The sequence below is a fragment of the Rattus norvegicus genome, chromosome 7, assembly GCF_036323735.1.
Source record: "Rattus norvegicus strain BN/NHsdMcwi chromosome 7, GRCr8, whole genome shotgun sequence".
NCBI classification, from domain to species: domain Eukaryota; kingdom Metazoa; phylum Chordata; class Mammalia; order Rodentia; family Muridae; genus Rattus; species Rattus norvegicus.
In genome coordinates, this window is record NC_086025.1 from 18729467 (window position 1) to 18748827 (window position 19361).

Consider the following 19361-nt stretch of genomic DNA (forward strand, 5'->3'; position numbering starts at 1 on the left):
TCAACTAACAAAATACAAAGCTATCAAGGAGTCCCACAGGTCAACATTAACCGGCTCCCCGGTCCTTATGGACAAATTCAACAGGCTGGTCCACTGTCTTATACAGAGGACACTCATTCTTACATCACAGTGGATCTTTGTGAGGTCACAGCATGAAATGCACCAAGCAGAGAAGGCTGTAAACCATAGTGGCTGTCTCCACTCTGGGCCTCAGGGAACTTTCCATTCTTGTGAAAAGGAAACTAGCCTCTCTGAGCTTCTTCTTCAGCAGATCAAAGAGTCAGTATTTACTGTTTAGCAATTACAGGCAGTACTGTGCTGCACAGGGAAGTGCATTAAAGCTGCAACCTGAGAGAGACTTTGATCACCTCCCCAGCTGCTCTATTGGCTCCTGAGGCTCCAGTTAGAGGAGCAGCACCTGGGAAGTGCATTGAGGGCCCAATATCAGATCGATTACTTTGTCGTCCTCACACTATGTATGGATGCATTCACTCATTCATTCACTCATTCATTCACTCATTCACTCATTCATTCATTCATTCATTCATTCATCCATTCCTACTTATTTCCAAAAGGAAGACAGAATGACGGTTACTCAGACAGGTCAGAAGCCTCTCTGCAAGGAAGGGGAGCTGATAAATCATCTAAAAGGAATGAAGCACTGGGGACTTGAGAGCAGGAGGGACCCTGGGGTGCCCATTGTGAAGAGTTTCTTCTTGGCTCTTACTCACTGACCAAATACTTTACTATAAACTCCACTTCTGGCCTTTCTTTGTGGATCTGGTACCTTTTATTGTCACCTCTTGGTCATTGTCCTCTGAAGTTTCTACTTCCTCCTTGCTGTCCCTGCCCTGATCCAGGAAGTTCCTGCTTCCACCCTGCTGTCCCATGAAATCACCATGGCTGCCATCCGCTGCCCATGCCCCCTTGATATCTTTCTGGGGGTCCTTTCAGCTCTGGCTCCTCAGTGGCCATGGTGAGCTGACAGCATCTCCAACCGTGCCACTTCACCTGTGTTTTTGTGTCTGCTTCAGTGCAGACATCAAAACAAACTTCCGGTTTTCCTTTGAGGAAGACCATCCCCTTCATTTTGGCATCGATGTTCTTGCCTAGCTGCTCCTCGAGTTCCTTCCAAGCATAGCTAAGTTGGACATCTCAACAAAGCACTGCAGTATCACGGTCTCAAAGGCTGCTGGGCAGTGGATCAGGGAGCACTGGTCGACCGATGTGGCCCCTGATCTGTGGAGATAGAGCAGCTGCCAGGTCTCTACAGCTCCTTTCTCCTCAGTCAGCGTCTCAGCCGACCGCTTGAAATGGCCAACGGCAGTGGGGGCACAGAGTCCAATAGTCTGATGGCATCTTTGCTGGAGGCTTTCATTATTTGTTTCAGAAGGAAGACCTATCCGTTCAAACTTAGTGCTAGCTTTCTGCACCACCTGGGGTAACTGGTACTCTTCTTTGGTAAAAGCAGTTTAAACCCCTATCCTTCCAGCTCTGCCTGTTCTTCTTGAAAGATCAAAGACTCCATTTCCATTGGTGTACAGCTGTGAACAACCAGGTCACCCTCGGGGATGTCTAACCCACTTGCAGCCAGTAAACCCACAAAACTGCCATTTCAGCACCTTTCAGGGTGATTTCCTTTTGCTTCTGCAGAATGTCCCCATGTAAGGACTGGGCATTCCTGCTTTATGCATGTGTTTTGTGACAGCTCCTGCCACCGTCCTTGGTTTCACAGAAGTTGAACATGTCCCCTTGATGACCACTGTACCCTCGGAACACATCCCTACTCACCACTGTCCTCTCTGTCTCCTGTGCTCCACAGTTAAGGCTGCTTTCTGAGTCTTTTCCCAATCAGGTCCACCCGTTCATATGTAGGTTTTGTGTATTTCTTAGCAACATTAAATACCCAATGAGACCATGTTGCAGAGAAAAAGCAATGTTTGCGGGTTGCCTTCAGAATCGTTCTTGTATGCTATACATAAAATTTCTTCCACTTGATCTTCAAACCAATATCTAACATCTGGTCGTCTTCATCCAGGACAACATGTTAAAGTTTGGTGAGATCTAGCTTGTCATTCTGCAAGTGATCCTCAATATGAGCTGGGGTCCCAACCAGGATATCAATCCCACTCTGCACTTGTTCTTGTTGACCACCATAGGGAGTTTCACCATAAAAAACACTGATAGCTTTTATCGATGTCACTGAAGTCTTTGGTCATTTGATTTGCTAATTCTCTTGTAGATGCAGCACTAGTATCTGATTGGCTTGGCCTCTCTTCCTCTCTTGTAGTCCACCTTTAAGTTACCCAATCAAAGGGACGGCAAAGGAGAAGGACTTCCTGCTTACTGTCCATGCCTGGGCAATGAAGTCTGTCTCACTGTATACATGATGGAATGTCTTGGCTTTTAGAAAAAATGGGTAGTTCACCCCTCAAGCTTTGAGCTTTGAGAAGCTTGACAGTCTCCTCGGGTATGGGAAAATTAGAGAGAATCCTTTCTTCTCCATGAGTATTTCCTTTTCTATCTCATTACTATTTTCTTCCCCAGGAGCATCCCTGGAGTTGGAGTTTGGTTCGGAATGGGAGAGGACATTCTTGAGCCTGGGCTCTTCTCTCCCTTGTCTCATTAACTTCTTTCCCTTTCTTCTTCTTGGGCTTGGGCATGTCTGCCTCTGCTTCAGAAACTTCCTGGTTTTTGTCTCTGTTTTATTTTTTTTCCCATTGGCTGTTTTCTTCTCAAGGGACTCCTTTTCTTCTGGGATGTTTTGCTTTTACAAGCATTGTGGTCTTGAGGCTCATCCTCCTTCTTGTCCTTGTTGGATTTAGCAGAACACACATCAACTTCAGAAGGCCCTTTCTCTTTCACTGCTTTTGCTCTGGAGGAACAAGTCTTTTCCATTCCTTTCGTTGCTTCTTCTGTCTTCGATTTTGGCTTCTCCTTTCTACTTTTCCTCCTGCTTGCATTGGCAGCATCTCCTTGCTCTCCTCAGCCCTGTCTTCTCCCTACTTGGATGCACTGGGGAGTTTCCTGGTATTTTTCAGTGTGAGCTACGCAGGTCTGCCAGTCCCTCAACTGTGTGCAAAGGAGAGAGAGCGACACAGCAGCCTTCTACTTGTGATCCACTCTGCATCTCTCAATAATTTCTTCCCTTGGAAAGAGATGATGCTTACTTCCCCTGCAATTTCTGTTAGAATTTCTACTACTCTGAAAACACACCATGACAAAGGTACTATATTACTGCCTTGTCATGTACAATATTTTCTTGTGGCTGGCTCAATGGTTGTGAGTTTCCGTCTAAATCATTATGGTGGGAAGTTAGGCAGCTTCTAGCCAGGCAGCGCAGTTGAGGCGCTGAGTGTTGTACATCATGCTCCAAAGGCAAACGGAAAACTCCTTCCAGGCAGATAGGAGGAGAATCTCCAAACACAGGCATACAGTGACACACGTATTCAAACAAGCACACACCTCCAATAGTGCCCCTCCATTTGCCACGCAAGTACAAACAAACACACGCAGTTTCCAAGCTCTTTGCTCCATGTCCACCCAGCTCCTTTTTTGGTCAGCATTTGTCTTGATCAAACAATAAACTTTCTGAACGTAAAGTACTTCTTTCTACGGGCTCCTTACATTCCCAGAAATCAACCTTCTTTGTGACTGTGACAGGTGCTTAGGTGCCAACCTTTAGGCAAGTATCTGTGAGTGTTTTTGAGATGTTTCTCTGTAAGGAACATAAGGCCCACCCTGCATGATTTTTGGAACATTTCCTCAGGGTGCATTTCCAGCTGCATCAAACTGTGAAAGCAACAAGATTCTCAAGCATCTGCTGCCTGGGATTCCTGACCATGAACACAGGGAAATCAGTTGCTTTTTCTGCGGATACCCTGCTTTTCCCACCATGAGATACTGTATCATCATTACATCTGAGCCAGGACAAACCATTCCTTAAGTTATTCATTATTTAAGTCTTCATTATTTTCTCACAGAAGGAGAAATGGAAGTCAGAGAATTCCCTGTCAACTCTAGAGTCATTCCATTAGTCATGTGTCTACTCTCCTTTCCAAGTCACATAAATATTACCAATGCCTGCCACACTTTCCAGAGAAAGCAAGTCTTTCAGACTACAGACTCTTCCAGTGATTTTTGTCCCCTCCCCCATCTCCTTCAACTGAATCTAAGGTAAATCAGCTCCGGGTCCTGACTAGAGCCTCAGTGGTGGAGGTGACCTGTGAATCTACATCTCTAGGTGGATTCCCCTACCAGACACTGTGCTAACTGGGTGTGATGGTCTCTGCACCTGTGGTTGAGCGTCTTACAAGTTCTGATCCTCTAAGTATGGATAAAAGCTGAACCACTGGGGACAAGAATTACACACAGCTAGTGTGGCTTCCTTCTTCTGCAATCAAATATTTCCTAGTGAGACATTACATGTGGATCACAGTCATGATGCAGATGAAGACAGAATGCTAGGCACACTGCAAAGCTGAAAACACTCAACCTGTCATCACCGAGCTCTATTAAATCACAGCCGTGAATGCAGTTCTGAGAAACGATGAACCCTTCTTCAGTGATGGGAGTCCTCAAATGCCCCTTAGTCCCCTATTAACCCGATGTGTGCCCTATCAGTCACAGCCCTTGGGGATCCAGGAGTCAGAAGATGTAGAAAACAGGGCTCCAGCTGAGTAAACGTAGGTAATGGCACTGTGCCTCTGAAAGTGTCCTAGGGAAGCATCAAGAACAAAACTAGTCAACAGAGGTTGGTTTGTCCAGACTGAAGACCAGTCTCACTCTCCTTTTCATCCCCTCTGATCCTCCTCCTCTTCTTCAACCTCTCGCTCTCCCTCCCTTCCCTGTTTTGCTCCTCCTCTGCCTCCCCTTCCCTTTCCCCCTCCCTCTGCCTCTCCCTTTCCCTTCATATCTCTCGACCAGGTCCAGTTTTTGTTACCAACTAATCTCAGTCATGAAGTGTGAGTTGGAGAATCATTGACCTCTCAGGGTTTGGCATTAAAAACAGCCTTTCCCTCTCCCAGCAGCTGTCAAGTGCCAATGGTCTCTCACCTTGTAGTTGGATTTCCAGTCCTTATCCCCACTTCCCTGTTCATAAGATACCCTCTGGTATGAGCTTGCTTACTCTCATGCATATGCTGACAATCACTGTGAGTTTGTATTTCAAACAACACCGCTATTTCTCAGACATTGACTAGTTAACTACCCCTTTGGCATTAAAGATCTTTCTAGCGCTTAACATTATTCAATTTCACCTGCTCACTTGTCTGCGCTCTCTCTCTCTCTCTCTCTCTTTCTCTCCCCCCCCCCCTGTGTGTGTATTTCCTATCACAAGACACAATCTCACTATCTCCCTCTCCTCTCCTGTCCATACTTAACCCATGCCATCTTCCCCAATAATAGTGGAAAATGATTGTTGTTGAAGCTATAATATGTCACCATGGCTTTCACACCTCCTCATCTGCAAATTTTCATTATAGTGGTTGTTTGGTGTTTTATGAGTCTTCAGCCACTCTATCAACACTGGAATTTCAATGGACCTCTTCTCAGACATTTTGTTGTCATGGTGGTTATCGGTATCATAGACATTCTGGACATTTAGATCTATAAAACTGGCCCTGCATGCACTCCAGAAGTTCACCAATAGCTAGATACAGGAAACACACCTCAGAGACAAAGACAGACACTACCTCAGAGTGAAAGGCTGGAAAACAACTTTCCAAGCAAATGGTCAGAAGAAGCAAGCTGGAGTAGCCATTCTAATATCAAATAAAATCAATTTCCAACTAAAAGTCATCCAAAAAGATAAGGAAGGACACTTCATATTCATCAAAGGAAAAATCCACCAAGATGAACTCTCAATCCTAAATATCTATGCCCCAAATACAAGGGCACCTACATACGTAAAAGAAACCTTACTAAAGCTCAAAACACACATTGCACCTCACACAATAATAGTGGGAGATTTCAACACCCCACTCTCATCAATGGACAGATCATGGAAACAGAAATTAAACAGTGATGTCGACAGACTAAGAGAAGTCATGAGCCAAATGGACTTAACGGATATTTATAGAGCATTCTATCCTAAAGCAAAAGGATATACCTTCTTCTCAGCTCCTCATGGTACTTTCTCCAAAATTGACCATATAATTGGTCAAAAAACGGGCCTCAACAGGTACAGAAAGATAGAAATAATCCCATGTGTGCTATCGGACCAACACGGCCTAAAACTGGTCTTCAATAACAATCAAGGAAGAATGCCCACATATACGTGGAAATTGAACAATGCTCTACTCAATGATAACCTGGTCAAGGAAGAAATAAAGAAAGAAATTAAAAACTTTTTAGAATTTAATGAAAATGAAGATACAACATACCCAAACTTATGGGACACAATGAAAGCTGTGCTAAGAGGAAAACTCATAGCGCTGAGTGCCTGCAGAAAGAAACAGGAAAGAGCATATGTCAGCAGCTTGACAGCACACCTAAAAGCTCTAGAACAAAAAGAAGCAAATACACCCAGGAGGAGTAGAAGGTAGGAAATAATCAAACTCAGAGCTGAAATCAACCAAGTAGAAACAAAAAGGACCATAGAAAGAATCAACAGAACCAAAAGTTGGTTCTTTGAGAAAATCAACAAGATAGATAAACCCTTAGCCAGACTAACGAGAGGACACAGAGAGTGCGTCCAAATTAACAAAATCAGAAATGAAAAGGGAGACATAACTACAGATTCAGAGGAAATTCAAAAAATCATCAGATCTTACTATAAAAACCTATATTCAACAAAACTTGAAAATCTTCAGGAAATGGACAATTTCCTAGACAGATACCAGGTATCGAAGTTAAATCAGGAACAGATAAACCAGTTAAACAACCCCATAACTCCTAAGGAAATAGAAGCAGTCATTAAAGGTCTCCCAACTGGGGCTGGGGATTTAGCTCAGTGGTAGAGCGCTTACCTAGGAAGCGCAAGGCCCTGGGTTCGGTCCCCAGCTCCGAAAAAAAGAACCAAAAAAAAAAAAAATAAAGGTCTCCCAACCAAAAAGAGCCCAGGTCCAGACGGGTTTAGTGCAGAATTCTATCAAACCTTCATAGGAGACCTCATACCAATATTATCCAAACTATTCCACAAAATTGAAACAGATGGAGCACTACCGAATTCCTTCTACGAAGCCACAATTACTCTTATACCTAAACCACACAAAGACACAACAAAGAAAGAGAACTTCAGACCAATTTCCCTTATGAATATCGACGCAAAAATACTCAATAAAATTCTGGCAAACCGAATCCAAGAGCACATCAAAACAATCATCCACCATGATCAAGTAGGCTTCATCCCAGGCATGCAGGGATGGTTTAATATAAGGAAAACCATCAACGTGATCCATTATATAAACAAACTGAAAGAACAAAACCACATGATCATTTCATTAGATGCTGAGAAAGCATTTGACAAAATTCAACACCCCTTCATGATAAAAGTCCTGGAAAGAATAGGAATTCAAGGCCCATACCTAAACATAGTAAAAGCCATATACAGCAAACCAGTTGCTAACATTAAACTAAATGGAGAGAAACTTGAAGCAATCCCACTAAAGTCAGGGACTAGACAAGGCTGGCCACTCTCTCCCTACTTATTCAATATAGTTCTTGAAGTTCTAGCCAGAGCAATCAGACAACAAAAGGAGATCAAGGGGATACAGATCGGAAAAGAAGAAGTGAAAATATCACTATTTGCAGATGACATGATAGTATATTTAAGTGATCCCAAAAGTTCCACCAGAGAACTACTAAAGCTGATAAACAACTTCAGCAAAGTGGCTGGGTATAAAATTAACTCAAATAAATCAGTTGCCTTCCTCTATACAAAAGAGAAACAAGCCGAGAAAGAAATTAGGGAAACGACACCCTTCATAATAGACCCAAATAATATAAAGTACCTCGGTGTGACTTTAACCAAGCAAGTAAAAGATCTGTACAATAAGAACTTCAAGACACTGAAGAAAGAAATTGAAGAAGACCTCAGAAGATCGAAAGATCTCCCATGCTCATGGATTGGCAGGATTAATATAGTAAAAATGGCCATTTTACCAAAAGCGATCTACAGATTCAATGCAATCCCCATCAAAATACCAATCCAATTCTTCAAAGAGTTAGACAGAACAATTTGCAAATTCATCTGGAATAACAAAAAACCCAGGATAGCTAAAGCTATCCTCAACAATAAAAGGACTTCAGGGGGAATCACTATCCCTGAATTCAAGCAGTATTACAGAGCAATAGTGATAAAAACTGCATGGTATTGGTACAGAGACAGACAGATAGACCAATGGAATAGAATTGAAGACCCAGAAATGAACCCACACACCTATGGTCACTTGATTTTTGACAAAGGAGCCAAAACCATCCAATGGAAAAAAGATAGCATTTTCAGCAAATGGTGCTGGTTCAACTGGAGGTCAACATGTAGAAGAATGCAGATCGATCCATGCTTATCACCCTGTACAAAGCTTAAGTCCAAGTGGATCAAGGACCTCCACATCAAACCAGACACACTCAAACTAATAGAAGAAAATCTAGGGAAGCATCTGGAACACATGGGCACTGGAAAAAATTTCCTGAACAAAACACCAATGGCTTATGCTGTAAGATCAAGAATCGACAAATGGGATCTCATAAAACTGCAAAGCTTCTGTAAGGTAAAGGACACGGTGGTTAGGACAAAACGGCAACCAACAGATTGGGAAAAGATCTTTACCAATCCTACAACAGATAGAGGCCTTATATCCAAAATATACAAAGAACTCAAGAAGTTAGACCGCAGGGAAACAAATAACCCTATTAAAAAATGGGGTTCAGAGCTAAACAAAGAATTCACAGCTGAGGAATGCCGAATGGCTGAGAAACACCTAAAGAAATGTTCAACATCTTTAGTCATAAGGGAAATGCAAATCAAAACAACCCTGAGATTTCACCTCACACCAGTGAGAATGGCTAAGATCAAAAACTCAGGTGACAGCAGATGCTGGCGAGGATGTGGAGAAAGAGGAACACTACTCCATTGTTGGTGGGATTGCAGACTGGTAAAACCATTCTGGAAATCAGTCTGGAGGTTCCTCAGAAAATTGGACATTGAACTGCCTGAGGATCCAGCTATACCTCTCGTGGGCATATACCCAGAAGATGCCTCAACATATAAAAGAGACACGTGCTCCACTATGTTCATCGCAGCCTTATTTATAATAGCCAGAAACTGGAAAGAACCCAGATGCCCTTCGACAGAGGAATGGATACAGAAAATGTGGTACATCTACACAATGAAATATTACTCAGCTATCAAAAACGAGTTTATGAAATTAGTAGGCAAATGGTTGGAACTGGAAAATATCATCCTGAGTGAGCTAACCCAATCACAGAAAGACATACATGGTATGCACTCATTGATAGGTGGCTATTAGCCCAAATGCTTGAATTACCCTAGATCCCTAGAACAAACGAAACTCAAGACGGATGATCAAAATGTGAATGCTTCACTCCTTGTTTAAATGAGGAAAAAGAATACCCTTGGCAGGGAAGGGAGAGGCAAAGATTAAAACAGAGACTGAAGGAACACCCATTCAGAGCCTGCCCCACATGTGGCCCATACATATAGAGCCACCCAATTAGACAAGATGGATGAAGCAAAGAAGTGCAGACCGACAGGAGCCCGATGTAGATCGCTCCTGAGAGACACAGCCAGAATACAGCAAATACAGAGGCGAATGCCAGCAGCAAACCACTGAACTGAGAATAGGACCCCCGTTGAAGGAATCAGAGAAAGAACTGGAAGAGCTTGAAGGGGCTCGAGTCCCCATATGTACAACAATGCCAAGCAACCAGAGCTTCCAGGGACTAAGCCACTACCTAAAGACTATACATGGACTGACCCTGGACTCTGACCCCATAGGTAGCAATGAATATCCTAGTAAGAGCACCAGTGGAAGGGGAAGCCCTGGGTCCTGCTAAGACTGAACCCCCAGTGAACTAGACTATGGGGGGAGGGCGGCAATGGGGGGAGGGTTGGGAGGGGAACACCCATAAGGAAGGGGAGGGGGAGGGGGATGTTTGCCCGGAAACCGGGAAAGGGAATAACACTTGAAATGTATATAAGAAATACTCAAGTTAATAAAAAAAAAAAAAGTCCTGGATTTGTGCCTGAGAAGTATCTTGTCAGGCTGATGGCTTTAGCACCCTTCAAGGAGACTGCTTACCTTGTAGTCCCTGAAAACATGGCCAGTGACACCCTACTCTTCAGGTGAAGTGCCAGTTCCTGTCTCTTGAGTATTGCAGCGAGTGAGGACATGGCCAGGTCTGTTACACATGAGCACAGGGCCAGCTCTCCTGCCTACCACAGATATCATGATGAATAAGGGGAGAGGGGTTTCTCCATCATCCTCACCACTGCCTAGCAGACAAGAGACAGAACCCTTGGGGCCTTTTCATTCACAGCCCATTTATCCAGGGCTAGATCTATTGTGCTGCCCAAGCAAGGTTAAGGACCTGAACTCCTGAGTGTTCTAGCAGGTGGGTGACAGGGGCTGCTCTCCTGTTCTAGTCACACCAGAGTCAAGTGTCATGCATGCCATAGGTGGTGAGGTACAAAGGCAGAGGAGGGTGTCTTTTTCTTGTCCACATCACTGAATGGGCAACAGGTGGCAGTGCCAGGCAATGTTGGGCAGTGTCTGACATGCCTCAGGGGAGTTTTACTGGAGAGCATCCTTATGTTCTCTCTTTTTTAGCATGAAAAACTCCAGACCAAGTCTGAAATACAGTGTCCTTGTTTTGGAGTCAGGTAGCCAACTGTTGGTCCTGGTGTTTGGAATCTGGTGACTAAGATGAACCAGCTACACTGACCACTTTTTCTGTGTTGAGGAGCAGCTTTCTTGTGCAAGACAACTCACACTTGCACAGAAAAGAGCTGACTAAAGACTTGCCCCTCTTTCAGGGCACTGGTAATTGTGGATTGCTCATATCACTCATAACAAACAAAACCAGTATCAGTTTTTTTCAGCCCCACTCTATAAATCTGACCTTTGTCCCTCCTATATGGTGAGCTCTGGTTCCCAGTTATTACTATTTGGTTGCTGTCTTGTTTTAGACAAGACAGTCAAGCTCAAAAATATATCTCCACCTTTCTCCATACCTATTTCTAAACATATTAGGTACCAACACTTACCAGGACCATGAGACCCGTAAAAGTGTTTGCCGAGCTCATGGTAGAACTGATGGGGGCTATTAGGAAATTTTGCTGTTGTTGGGTGTTTGGCCTCAGATCTTGGAAAAGAATCTAAAAAGGGTTAAAAGATTTGAGGATAGAAATAGGTCCTGATTCCTGGAGACTGCTTAAAAGTTTTAAAATAAGCATGACTGTGTGAGAGAAACGCTACTAAAGATAAGAGAGACCCCAGAGGGGAAGCCTGAAACACCAGGAGAGGAACAGGGAAGAATGATGCCTGGTCCTGTGTCAGGGAGATTACAGAGAAGGTCCATGCTCCATGCTGTGTTGCCCTCCTACTGGGCAACGGAGGTGAAAGTACAAAGCCCAAATAATCAGGCAGTTATCCTGGACTAGTGCCATATCCAGTACTGTTAACTTCAACCCTGCCAGCCTGCTGCCCTACACTAAGCCAACAGAGCCTCTTTCAGAGAACAGAGGAGTTGTGGTCATCAAAGTCCTTCAACATAGACAGGAGAACAAAAGGTGACTTTGTGATGCTGGAGTTTATGCAGAAAGATGTCTAGCCATGAAACAACACGAGAGCAAGGTGCATTCTCGGTTCTTTCCCAGGCCACATCACTTAAGTTCCAGCTGCTGGACCTTGGAGATAAGCACATCCAGATGGACACTAGGAGTTCAGCTTCAGCTTGTTTGGGAGCAACAGGCTTCTCAGTGAATATCTCTTTGGTGGCTCCAGGTGGAAAAGTCAGACCCCTTTATTTGTACCTCATGCAACATAAGATCTGAAGAGGTAGAATGCTTCCTCCCTAGGTATATGCACACTGGTACAAGACTGACATGCTGTCATGTTTGTCAAGGAAAAGGTGTGTGTGTGCCTCTGCCTGTTTAAGAGGACAATGCTTCTGGTAGCTTTTCCTAGGGACCCTCTAACTTGTTGGCTTGGCATGATTTGAATTCTCCCAGGTCCTCAATCTACGAAGTGTTGATATAAGCCACTGGTCAGGGGATTGCCTATTGCTCCCTCCATGATGTTAATACCAAGGCTTTTTAAAAAAGTCTAAGCCATAAGACCCTGTCTTTTAAAGCCTTTTGCTGGGTGACCTAGTCTTTTCCCACCAGATGTTCTAAATCCCAAGACAACAACTCAGGTAGAGCAGGTGCTGATGGGATATTCCAAGTATGAGATGGATGTGAGACTGGATCCAGAGATCTCCTGTGCCTGTCACCTTGAAACAGTTCCATGACTCACAGACACCTGGTGTGGTTCACCCCAATAGGGCTGCACTCACTCAGAAGGCCATCTTACAGGGGCTTTGTTCTAATCTATTTTTAAACAGAGTCTGAGTGAAGAGTTTACCCTCTTTGAAGACTTAGGCCTGTAGCTATTCTATCCACATGTCTGCAAGGGCTCAGTGGATTGGGCTCTACCTGCTAAGGCATCCATAGGGTCAGTAACCATATGGACTGCTTGGGCTCTGTCTTGTTTTGCTAGATTATTTGCAATACCTCTCCATCTGTCTCTGTATATAGAGAAGTAGGAAGCCATGATTTGCTTTGTATTCTGGTCTTCACCCTGGCTTGGATCTTTAATCTAAAGCAACCATTCCAAGTGGTAACTCCTAGTGAAATCTAGGGGGTCATGAAAGTTGGAGAAGGGATAGGACACAGATTAGTGGGTGAGAATGTATTCTCAGAACCCAAGAGGGCATTTCATACCCCAAGATTGATTGTTACCATAGTGCCTAGCTCTGGTTTAGCTTACTGGATACAAGATGCTGTACAAGCAGGAACTTTGTGTCTTTTCTGAGGTAAGACCCACCTGCCTTGTGGGGAGCCTTCTTTTATGAATGCCTGACTGTCCGGTAGAGTCAAGTGAGACCGCGGTCTACTAGCAGATTTCCTGATTTGCTGATACATGGAAGGTTATGAGGGACACACTTGAAGCTCATGTTGAGGGGATCAATGTTTGTTAATGTTAGAGGAAGGAACGGGAAGGAATAGGTGAGCCTCGAGATGCTAAGTAATATTGAATATATATAAGGCATTGTCTCTGTGGGCTTGGAACTTTGTTCCCATGATTCCATAAACTATTGTCAAGTCCAGGAGAACCTGGAGACTCGTGTAGTATGGACTGAACAGCCCTAACCATTTTGTTCTTTGTTTAATTTCTTTTATTTAGTAAGCATTCTATTCATTCACATGTCAAATGTTATCTCACATAAGCCCCATCCCACATCTGCCCTCACAGCCCTCTGCTATGTCTATATGTAGGTGCTCGCCCACCCCCCCAACCCCCTCCCAATTCTCCAGTTTACCCCTATGCTGGGGGAATCAAACCTCTACAGGACCAAGGGGCTATCCTCCCCTTGCTGTCAGGCAATTCTGTTCTATGATAAATAGATATTTGTAGCCATGGATTCGTCCTTGTACACACAGTGTTCGGTGATTAAGACTCTGGGGCTTCTGGGTTGTTAGTTAGGCCAATGTATTTCTTCCTATTGGGTTACAATAACCCTCTCCTTCTGCAGTCCCTGTGACAGCTGCTCCACCAGGGTCCCTGAGTTCAGTCTGATGGTTAGCTCCAAGCATCCACATCTGCATTGCTCAGTTGATAACCAGGCCTCCCAAGAATCAGTCAAACCAGGTTCCTGTTAGCAAGCGCCTCATGACAAAGACAACAGTTTCAGGTTTGGTGTCTGCACACAGTGTGGATTCCCAAGTAGGAAAGTTCCTTGAGGACCCTTCCTTCAGTCTCTGCTCCATATTTTGTCCTTGTTCTTCTTGTGGACAGGAACATTTCTGGGTAAAATACTTTTGAGATGGGCAGGCTCAGCCCTCCATTGGGGACTGTGCCTATATACTGGAGGTGGTCTCTTCAGGATCTATGTCCCTGTTCTCTGCATATTTAGGCAAAGCCATTCTCAGTGGTCCTAGGAGCCTCTCATTTCCTGGTCTGTGGGACCCTCTGGTGGCCATGTCCAGTTTGTAATCCCTGTTACATATTTTTATCCATTTCCTAAACCTCACTTCCTGTTTACCATCTCCTCCACTATCTTATATTGCCCCCTTATTTCCTCCTCCTCCTGTCTCCCTCCCTGGTCCCCTTATTCCTCCACCTCCTGCCATAATCCTGTAACCTCTTCAATGCAGAACTGAAGCATCCACACCCTGGTCTTCCTTCCTCCTTAGCTCCATATGGTCTGTGGATTTTATCATGGGTATTGTGAGCTTTTTGGATAATATCCTCTTTTCAGTGAGTACAAAGTGTGTGGGTTTTTTGTGACTGGGTTACCTCACTCAGCATGATATTTTCTAGCTCCATCCATTTGCCTGAGATTTTATGAAGTCATTGTATTTAATACCTGACTAGTATTCTACTGTGTAAATGGACCACATTTTCTGATCCATTCTGCTACTGAGGGACTTTTGGTTTGTTTCCAGCTTGGCTGTTACAAATAAGGGATTTATCAATATAGTGGAACATGTGTCCTTGCTATATGTAGGGGACTTTTGTGTATGTGCCCAGTAGTGGTAACCTTTGTCTCTGAGAGTTATATTCTGTCTTTCCAGTAATCCCCTCTCCCAACATAGAGGGCTGCTGGACATTTTGCCAGACAGACACACATACTCTGCTCTCCTCTCTAGGGACAGTTAGCTCTCATTGTCTTTCAACTCTCATCACAGGCACCGATGGTCACATTTCAAGCTTTATTTCCTGTCCCAGTCCAGGAGGATTTGGATCTTTATTGCATGAACTCTGTTCTCTCCTCAATTAACCATGTCCTGTTTCTTCAGCCAGCTGAGAAGATGCCAGAGCCACTACATGTACCCTAGCCTCAGCAGACAGGCCTTGCCATAGTTTCAGAGTCCTCTGCCTATCACAAAGTCACTTGTTGTTGTTGTTGTTGTCATTGTTGTTGTTGAGAAATATCCCTAGCTCACCTGTTGTTGTCCTCCCTCAGTCACCTTCTCTTCACTGTGACCAAAATGGCAGGAGGAAAGTAAACACTCTGCTGAGCCATCTGTGTCTTTCCACCAAGTTTACCCTTCTATTCCGAATGGGCCCTGTTCACAGGGGCTGAGGTCTGCAGTTGCCATTCTTTACTGTTGTGTGTCTACTTTCTCAGTTCTAACAAGGCTACGTAAAGTACACTGGGGTGGAGTAGGTAAGGCAGTAACCTGAGACGTGGAGCTGAGATACTGTGGCCTCAGCTCATGCTCCATAAAGGATGCAGCCACTTGGCCCCATGGAGAACAAGAGCACTAGATGTTGCCTTGTCCAGCAACCCCTCAAGCCTATTTCTGCTGGAGTAAGGGAGGCCCCAGCCTGCCTAGGGGGGATGTGGTTCAAAATGAACATCATTTATATTATGGTTCCATAAAGAGTCGGTTCATATATTCAAATGTTGGGAAATGAGTGGTCAGAATTGTCAGCTCAAGTTACTCAATACATTTTGAGTCCCTTAAACTTAGGCAAGGAAAATCAGACCTGTATATTCCCTGAGGTCTTCAGGGGTCCCAGTGTCTGTCTAATGGAAAACATTCTACAGGAACATGGAAGGATTTCTAAAGCAGGTTATGTATATTAGGAGGGTTAATTTAGGAATATCTGAATACAGAGGGCACTTAGCTCCTAAAATTGGGAGTAAGTCTTTTACTATGTGGCAGTTCTCCATAGGTATTTTCCCATCTCCTTGGTCGATGCCTCCATTGGTGAGACAAACTCAGCAACAATCCAAGAGTCACCACTGGACCTCTGGATGAGCCCAGCTGTTTGTGAGAAGAGCTTCAGAACATACAATATTGACACCAACTGCCATCTCATCTGTACATTGGCATTTCTCTCCAAATGCCTTTTTATTGTACAATGAGCATCTTTCTCCAACAGGGAGCCTACCTCCCTGTACATATGGAATCTGTTGTCAACTGCCATCTTTTTTGAACATAGACTGTCTATCTGCAATTATGTTCTTCCCCAAATGGAGCGCATCTCTTGCAACCTGCCTTCCTCCAGGGACAGAGAATAACTCTGAGCAACTGAATCCCCTGACTGCCTCTAAAATTCTTAAGTGGAAGAAAAATAGTCTTGGGGCCCATAACCAATATCTCAAAATTGACATCTCTCTAAACCAATCAGATGAACTGTGAGAACAGTAGAAGATAGGAAAATTCGGTCTGATTAAATCAGGGTAGAATTATCCCCAGTTTCTTATAAAGTTAGGTAGGGATATGTCAGGTAGTGTCTTGGAGATATTTGTGTAGAGATAGGAGTATCTGATAGAATCTGTACGTTATGTCCAGTTCTGAGGAACCCTGTCTGACAAACGAGCAAAGTTCAATGATGAGAACATATATAATTGAAAAATTAATAGATCAGGAAGAAGGCATGGGAAGCAAGGGTTAAATAGTGTAGTGTCAGTAGTCATCCAAGAAACCTAGCCTTATGGCCAGCACCACAGGAAAAAACAACTCAGGAGTCAGTATGTGATACTTTTTCCAATTGGCCAGGGTGCATTTGAGATCATGAATCCTGCCTGCCACATAAAAACACAGGCGTTAGTGATTATAAAACTGTAGAGGTCATCAAATATCTCATTGTAAGGATCCAGTCACAAATATAAACAATGAAAACACTATTCCATTCTAATATCAATAGCCTCTATCAGGTTCTAGGAATGTCGATTCAGATCCATCTACTTTCTGAGAATGCTCCAGAAGAAAACGTCCTTGACCAAAGAGTGGAGGGGGGCATGTTGCAGAAGGAAGATCATAGAAAATACTTGGACACTTATGGGCATCAATAAAATACTGCCACAAAAATTGAACTTGTCCATCCAGACATAAAATTCCAGAATATCCACAAAGATGCAATGGATAGTGTAAAATTCATAGACCTCACCAGCCCATCAATGCAGACACAGCCCCTCACTGAAATGGCAGCATGGGACCAAGGATTTTATGCTCCAGAGCTCACACTAGGAGAGCCACAGGATGGCATGGAGGCAGATGGGTAGATTGTGGGCAAGCTACTCTATTATATCACCACAGGGTCACATTTCTTTAGTGGAAGGACCACGAAAGAGATCAGAAATAGATTGTCACAGGGACCTATTACATTGTAACTCACTTCTGGCAACCGGAAACCTGATGCACCAAATTCTTAGAGTTTACCCAGATAAGGCCCTCCATTGAGAACATTGAGAGACATTTTTGTGTAATGAGAGGAAATGTGAAGTACTTAGCTCGACTGTCACCTATCCAGATTCTCAAACTGTAGACATGCTCTGAGGTATGGAATTTTATAGTTGCAGGAAATTAAATCCTTGAACAAGTAAAACTACCGTAAAATGATGGGGGACATATTTAAATTTAAAAGAACAGGAACAGAGGGCACTTGAGCATGGATCTAAGACTTTTGTCATTACCGGGCTTACATGCCCTATGCCACCCAAATCATGAGCACATCCCTTTATTCTCTTCCTCCACCAAAGAGAAAGGGGAGTAACCCCAACTTTAGCCTCATTCATATCCAGCCCTAGGAGAGCATGGGCCTCCTGCCCTGACACAATAAGGCCAGTAGTGGCAAGAAGTGCTTCCATGCCTGCCACTACATTACAGTGTCCCAAGAAGAGGAGCACAGAGACTGCCTGTGCCCTCCCTCCATTACTGGAGATTTGTCTACCCACTGAGCCCACATCAGCATACCAGAAGAGCAAATGCCCCTGCAATCTAAGTAATTCTTAGACAAGGAGCTCTAAGTAAAGCCTCAGAGGATTGTGTGCTTCAAGGGACTAGACAAGAATATCAGGGGTTTCCTGTCAAGAATCTGTTGCCTCAAGGAGTCTCTGAGACAAAATCCTACTACATATCTCTCAAGAATATGGGTCCACTGACAAGGCAGGACACAGAACCCATGAATTTCTAGGCAAGTACGGGATGGTGTATCACTTCTTGACCTTCTTCACTATACCATGCTACAGTCATTAGCCTCTTCTAGGACCTACTAAAATCAAAGGGGGTCAATCTAGATACTGAGTGTGCTCCAGCAGGGGACTTCTTGAACTAATAATGGAGGAGGCCCCAAGCAGGAAGATGGGGTAAAAATATTTGTGCAAATAGTGACAGCCATAATGTATTGAAACACCCTTGACTTTGTCTATGCAAACATAAAACACCAGAATATCCTCACCGAGTCAGAGGTTGATGAGAAATAGACAGAGATGACCTGAACCTCAATGCAGACTTTGCATCTTCCTGAAAAGGCAGCATGGGTCCAAGGGAATTATGCTGTAGACCTCACACTAGATGAGCCATTTGATGGCAAAAAAGGCAGATGCGGACAGTTTGGGCATGCTCTTATATTACCTGACCACATGTTCGCAGGCACTGAGAGTAAACACCATGGAAGAGACAAATATTGTCACAGTGACCTATGACATTGCAACTCACTTCTCTTGGCAAATTGAAATCTAAATCCCCAGACACTCACATTTTCCCCAAAGTTGAGTTCCTCCATAGAAAACATGGAGGGACATTCATGGGTAACGAATGTGAAGTTAATATGTAGACTGTGACTTCTCCAGATTCTAACATTATGGACAGGCTTTGAATCATGGAGTTTCATGTCAAGTAACTGGAACCCCCCAAAAAAGTAAATGGAAAAGATGGGGCCCTAACTACTCTAGAAGAACAGACACAAGATGTGAGCATGGATCTAAGACTTCATCCAAGCCTGTGGATCCAGGTGCTCCACCACCCCGACTCCTGCACACCCCTTCATGTCTTGTCTTCCACCCAACGGAACGGCCTGTGAGCCCAACAGTGTCCTCCTCCTTTACCAGCCTTCAGGAGAGCATGGACCTGCTGCCCTGACTCTGTCAGGACACAGGAGGGCAAGAAGAGCTCCCATGCTTTCCATTGCTCTACACTGTCCCAAGAGGAGGAGCAGATACTGCCTGTGCCCTGTATTCTGTAGATGGGTCTGCCCCTGTGAACACATGAGCACATCAGAACAGGAAATTCCACTGTCGCCTGAGGAAGACTTGGACAAGGAAACCTTCATCACCCTCTCAGAAAATTGGGTGTCTCATCAGAATGGGGATAAAGAGAGCTTCCCTGTTATTTCAAAACT

General features: G+C 44.1%; 1 protein-coding gene and 1 pseudogene across 6 annotated transcripts in view; one reads left to right on the forward strand and one right to left on the reverse strand.

The window, feature by feature from the left end:
• The window catches only part of LOC134479845 (putative sperm motility kinase W), a 665424-nt gene that overhangs the window by 563256 nt on the left and 82807 nt on the right, over positions 1 to 19361 (forward strand). The gene's annotated exons all lie outside the window — the stretch shown is intronic.
• LOC134479634 (nucleolar RNA helicase 2-like) lies at positions 724 to 18605 on the reverse strand (annotated as a pseudogene).